A 6,109-nucleotide genomic window follows, 5' to 3' on the forward strand; every position below is an offset into this window, starting at 1 on the left:
CGTTTCACGGCAATCTGCCCATTTGATTTAGATATTTCTTGTGCCTCTGTGGAAAGTTTGAACTACAGGTGGTGCTAAAGGTCACAAGGGTCACCAGTAACAAAGCACCTGAGCTACCTGAAGGGTAGCACAAAGAGAATCCTCTTATTAGAGGCATATTTGAATTAAAGTGAGGGTGAAACTTTAAAGAGCAAAGCTTAAATGGAAATTATGAAATGGAATATTTTAAGAAGACATGTAACAACAAATAATATGAATTAAAACGCATTCTAATTTATTTTAAAATCCATTCAAATTTGTATTTATTTTACATTTAATTTAAAATAATTCTATAAGATGAAAAAATTATATAAAAATACATATATGTATATAACTAATTACTGATGCATCCTATAGTCGATTTATTCATTTTTTATAAATTTGTCTTCTAATGTGTCACTTGTATTTTCTGTTGTGATTAAGCGCTGAAAAATCAGTCTGGCTGGCTGCTGACCGGATGTTGTCATGTTCAAGTCACGAGTAAGTCATCGCATTCCTCAGACACGATCTTTGTGTGGAGCCAAAGGAATTTTCTGGCATCGACAGCACGCGAGAGCTGCCGTCTGTCTGAACGCTCCGTGAAGTGACCCGGGACGTGACAGGAAGTTAGAAGGCTTAGCATTCAAATTAAAAGCCTAGAAATTTAATTTAAATCGTGATAGTTTTGGTCCCCCAGCTGCTCAAGGTTCACTTACTAGCTTTTCTCAGCGCTGTCAGTCACATGGTCCTCCCCAGTGGACCAACTGTCCAACTGTCCGATGGTTTGAAAAAAACAAAAACGTCTGCCAATCGAATACAATGTAATGTGGATTGTAGATTGTTCATTCGTATTTATGTATATAATTGTGTAAGTTTATTTATTCATCCCATATTTTAATACCTAAATGTATCGATTTTACATTTGTACATTTGAATTTACATTTCACAAACAGCACAGGGATGATCAAGAAAAAGGTTTTGGGTTTTGGTTGAATTTATTCTTATTTATTCTTATTGGTTATTTTGTATCTTTTAACAGCAGATACTGTATGTGTCTTATCTTTTCTTAAAAAATACATTTCAATTTAGCTAGCTGAGTATGTAGTTGGAAGGCTAACTTAATTTATAAAATGCATTCAATTGGTTGGTTGTCTTGCAAAAATACTACTACTACTACTACTACTACTAATAATAATAATAATAATAATAATAATAATGATAAGATTTTGAAAATAATGGATTATTTCCGGCCCATTCCTACGTCAACAACGCGCTTTTATTGTTAAAGTGTACCCGGAAGCGTCGTGCTCATTGCCGTCAGTGAACCTGACGCGGTGGACTCTACTCCGACAGAGAAAAACGCACCGCGGTGGGATTTCACGGAAGATGCTGAAGAAACGGGAGCTGTTGGTAAGTTTAACAATTACTGACTTCCTTTGTCACGTCGACTCATTAAAAGACAGAATCCACCTCGATGCTCACGAAACAAACATATTCTTTAACACCGAAACCTCCGGACTTATCAACCCGCCGCGGTGGGAGCTCGGCGGCAGGTTAGTTTGGTTAGTTTACCTCCCGGAGTGGAGCTCTGTGATCCGTTAGCCTGCTGCTGTCACCGGGGGACGCTAATGTTAGCTAGTTAGTCCGTGACTGACATTGCTGTTTGTTGACATGTCGGTGGTCGAGTGGCGGACAGCGGGGCTTGTTGTTGTTGAAGGAGTTCAGATGTTCGGGCTCGGTCACTTCCACTGCTCGTCCTTGTTCTGTTCCATCGAACCTGTTAGCTAGCCGGCGGCGGTGGGAGCTAGCTAGCTAACCGCGGCTAACATGAATACAGTCGTCCCGCATATGTGTTTGTGTGTGATGCTGCTGCTGTTGAGGTGAGCTGCTGGTTGACATGATGATAGTCAAGGTTATTATTATCTGCGGCTTCTTACAGTAACAAGTTTGTGTAAACAGTCAAAATCAGTTCACTGATTGCAGGTTAATTTGAATTAGAGCAAGCTTGTAGTGTTCCTGTTTATATGCGTGTGTGTTTACATTGTAATGTAAACTAATGGTATGAAATAATAATACAAGACATGACACAGAGATGAAGATGCTCATCTTCACTAACCTGTGCTGTTTTAGTCTTCTAGGTTTTGTTTACTTCCATAATTTGTCATGTAAAGCGTCTTTGAACATCTAGAAAAGCACTATAAATATACATTACTCATGCATTTAAAATGAAAATGTCAAAGCAATTACAGTTGAAGTAGAGAAGAGCAAATACTGAGCTGTAATGATGAAATGATGACATCCATGACATCCATCAGGTTCAGCTTTCAATATTTGTGAGGTGACTTTAATATCTTAAATAACTTAAAAATTGAATTGAGATCTGTTTGATATTTAAATCTTAATTTGACACACTGAAACTAGCCTACTTATGTTGACTTTAGGTTTTGCAGCAACTTTTTGTCCGAATCAGGACGTCCAGTATTAGCTAAAAGGTAAATAGTTGAGATGCACCAATCTGATCCACCAGATCGGTACCAGCCCTGATTAAGCAGACCAGGTATCGCCCAGATGTGACAGACCCGACGAGCCGCCGACTCAATTTTAAGTAACACAGCAATCCTGGTACATGATATTGTTCCGTTGAAGTCTGTATTTTGTTGATCGAGGAGGCAGAAACACCACAGCTTTTAGTGGCAGCCTAATCAATGTTCAGAACCTGGAAGTGAGATGAGCAGCAGAAGATATGAAATGTCGATTGAAATATTAATCTGAAACACGTTCGGCCTACTGACTTTTACATTTGGACTGCTCTGAAACAACAACTACAACAGCTACTTGAACCAAATGATGGAGGTCCTGGTTCAGAACCATGAAGTTTATAAGCTTCAATTATTGATCTGATATAAGTGAAAGTTTCCCAGGGAAATTCAAACTGAAGAGAGGTGATCAGCTCATCGTCTCTCTTAAGAAGACTCACCACTCTGTTGGTCTGTTGAACTGCAAACACTCCGTCCTGTTGTGGTCCTACTGTGATGGTGCAGGGTGTTGTTGAGTACAGAAGGCTCGCAGAGACACTTAAATCAGTGGAAGTGACGTCACCGCCAGCTAAAAACGATGAGCTGCTACCTGAAGGTTTTGTTCATTGATCATTACTTAAAGAAAGACCTGGAGTTTGATCAGAAACTGGACCAGCTAACACTGAGGGCTCTGAAATGACACACTGATAGGTTGATCAAATATTGACCGTTGAGTTGGCTCTGTTAAGATACTAGACAATGCAGTGTGGTCACAGATATAGTTAAGAACTGCTGGATTTACCAAACAAAGATGAGATCAACCTTTTTTGGAAACGGCTATCAGAACATGTGACCGCAGTAAAGCTGTCCCAGATTTCAGTGTAACACTGCTGTCAGTGTTTGAGGGGATGCAGCAGCAGCAGCTGTGACTTCAGCAGTTTGTTAACAAATAAAACATCCTTCACCCTGAAAAACACCCAGAATATTCTTCAGACTCAGTCCAGACAGACAGGGGGACTGCACCACCGACACCAGGGGGACTGCACCACCCTGTGCTGTGATGTGAGCTGTCGATGTAAAATCCTCCAGGGATAGTTTTACTCTGCGTTGAACTTGTTCTGTAGCTCATCATGGCTGCTTGTTGACTGTAACAGACCAGAACTCATGTGGCCCAGTGGTCATGGTGTAACTCCAGAGCCCCTGATGAGAGTCCAGTCAGCTCTCAGCTCTCTGCGATTAAAGCATGATGTGAACCTGCAGTCTGTGAGATGATCTCTGAAGGGATTAATGCTGTGTTCAACCTGACAGAGCTGCTGCCGTATTGTTCAGAGAGGAGGAACTTTTAAAATACCCTCAGACTCATCCTGTTCTTCCTCCGAAGCCTGCAGTCTGTGTATTTATATTTAATGTGCATAAAGTAGTCAATGAAAACGTACATTTTGACCCGCGTGAGGCCCTTCGAGGAAAGACGACCCGCTTCCTGTTTTATGAAGCAGTCTGTTTCTCCGTCAGGCGTCATGAGGAGGAGCAGACTGACTGACCACCCAGCTGTGATATTTACCCACCGAGCAGCAGAGACGGCGTGACGACTCAGCTGCTCTTCACAGTAATACACTCCATTACAGCGTCATTACCTCAGCCTCAGTCACAGCCTCAGTACTGCCCCAGTCCAGGTCCAGAAGTGTTCTGGTTCAGCCGATCCAGGCATATTTTGATGGGTCGGTGTCGGCTAAAATAATAACTGAACTCTGTTCAGTGTAGTCAGTATTGTTTTGTTCAACCAAAGATATTCAGTTTGCTGTCACAGGAGACAGAAGAGAGCAGAGAAAACTCAGTTTAGAGGCAGGAGGGAAACCCCAACCCCTAACTTCAATCATTAATCAGTTATCTTTACATGGAGGTTAGAGGTCGGGGGGGTCACAGCTCCAGACCAGAGACACTTCAGCAGCCTGTGGTTGTATTTGAATGTTTAGGTTAAAACTACTGATTCATTAGTATCATCTATCTTGTTTCAGTAGAATAATTTTTATTATTATGCACAGTTTTAGTTTGGACCAACCTGTTGCTGTAAAACACATTTTCTAAAATGACGACCAAAAGAGTTTGAAACACTTTGAGTGATGATATTTGTGGTGCTGAAACAAAGAGTCAGTCAACAGAAAATGGATCTATTAAAGTGTAATAATCACTTATTTGTTTATGAAGTAAAAACTCCAACATTTGTTGACAATGTGAACTTTTCTCTTATTATATCAAAGTCAATATGTTTATTGTTGTTCTGTATACAGACACTTTGTGATAACTTAAGGAGCATTTGAAATCGTTTTTCACATCTTATATACTAAATAATGAATGGTTAAAACAAATTAACCACTCAACACCAGCATGGAGGTCAAAGCCATTGACAGACGTTGGTAGTGTAATAAGCTGCGTGGTTATGATGGTGAAAATGCTCCAGATGATGATTATGATATTGCTTTTATCTTTATGACTGAGCCGTACGCTGAGTTCAGTATCCAGCAGGTAATTGTAGGTTTTATTGGTGAGGGCCGGCTCTGTTGCCATGCTGACATGCTGTTTATTCCTGATGAGTGGGACACAAAGACACCTATAAGCTGCTTATCTGGAATAATAAGACCACAACCAGGATCTGAGGCGGTGTTCAGGATATGAATCACATAAAAAACCTAGCGTTAATCCTGAGACTGAGCGCTGGGCAGAGCGGGGTGTGTTTGCTCTTGTTGTGTACCTGCCAAAGAGGAGGAGGAGGAGGAGGACAGATGTGTGTCTGAGCAGTGTGAAGGTGGTGGAGTTAAAGAGACCCTCCCTCCCTCCTCACAATAACCTGTTTGTCGAGAGCAGCATCCTCTCAGTTGCTCTTTCACTCTGATGAACGGCCTCCACAGCAGCCTGTTGGTCCGTTGGCAGCGTGTTAGCATGTATGCTAACATCCACTCAGCGCCTCCCTGCAATCCTTCTGGACCCTTCCTCTGAACCTTCTACTATAAACAGGACAGAAACACGGCTGTTCACACATCATTTGAGCCATTTATATAGCAACAGGGCCAAACACACTCTGCTTTCAGCTTCTCCAATGTGATGATTTGCTGCCGTTCTGTTTTATGTCTATCTATCTATCAGAACGCCCAAAAGCACAAAGGCCATTTGCACCTCATTGAGGAATTAAGGTGTAACACACCTGGGCAGAGCTAGAGAGGACGGAAGAGGGAAAGGGACAAACAGCACAGGGAAGACAAACAGCCGTAATCATTTCCGTGTGTTTGATAAGAATAATGTCACCAACATGGTGCCAGAATGACCAGCAGGGTTTCCTCCCATTATAGGACGCAGGCGCAGCACCTAACCTGATAGAACTGAAACTACCTGCTGAGACACGTCATTTCTGGTCGCGCTGTCCTCTCGCTGTCTGTGTTTCTCTGTGGGCGGGGCTTAGGCAGCTTCTCCCTACACACACACACACACACACACACACACACACACACACACAGCGAGCCAGGTGAAGTGAAGAAGACGTGTTACTCAGAGCCAACAGGTGTTTTTCGAGAAGGTTTGGA

Source organism: Enoplosus armatus, chromosome 9 (assembly GCF_043641665.1).
Source record: "Enoplosus armatus isolate fEnoArm2 chromosome 9, fEnoArm2.hap1, whole genome shotgun sequence".
Lineage (NCBI taxonomy): Eukaryota > Metazoa > Chordata > Actinopteri > Centrarchiformes > Enoplosidae > Enoplosus > Enoplosus armatus.